Source organism: Etheostoma spectabile, chromosome 4 (assembly GCF_008692095.1).
Source record: "Etheostoma spectabile isolate EspeVRDwgs_2016 chromosome 4, UIUC_Espe_1.0, whole genome shotgun sequence".
NCBI lineage: Eukaryota > Metazoa > Chordata > Actinopteri > Perciformes > Percidae > Etheostoma > Etheostoma spectabile.
The window spans coordinates 34,935,016-34,935,595 of NC_045736.1; the positions used below are offsets into that span (position 1 = coordinate 34,935,016).

Here is a 580-nt window from a genome sequence, read left to right on the forward strand (position 1 = left end):
AATTCCTCTTCTGTATGAAAGGCAGCTAAAAGAACTAGGCCTTTTCATCTTCGATAAAGGCACATCTGCTGAGGCCATCCTGACTAGCTCAAAATGTCTATGTATGTGTACTTACCCGTACCGTTTTTCCCAAGTCACATTTCAATAAAAGTTTCTATGTCTTCTTTTTAGTATCCAAAACTCATCTATGGTATGGAAGGCAGCAAAAAGAAGTTGACATTTCACACACATTCACATTCCACAGAAGAGGAATTTTGGCTTCTGGAAAAAACACAAGGGAAGTTTTAATGTGTACTTTTTTAATTAGATGTGGAAACAGACCTGGATCTTAACCTTATCTCAACCATATGGCCAAGGCCTTGCTAGATCTTTGCTAATCAATACGCATATTCAGAGTAAGATGTGTAGGGGTATAGTTCAGTGGTAGAGCATTTGACTGCAGATCAGGAGGTTCCCCAGTTCAAATCTGGGTGCCCCTTACTCAGATGATTAGTCCTGACTCAAACTGTGAACTATTTGTTGTCTTTGATTTTGTCTTGTCTTTGTCTTTGATTACCACTACAGAGCTCTCAGTTACTTA

The 580-nt window shown here is 39.0% G+C and overlaps 1 non-coding gene across 1 annotated transcript; it reads left to right on the top strand.

Annotated features, from left to right (window-relative positions):
* The first annotated feature begins 406 nt into the window (after positions 1-406).
* trnac-gca (transfer RNA cysteine (anticodon GCA)) lies at positions 407-479 on the top strand. Its single transcript has one exon. It is a non-coding gene; the product is annotated as a tRNA-Cys (tRNA).
* The last annotated feature ends 101 nt before the right edge of the window (positions 480-580 follow it).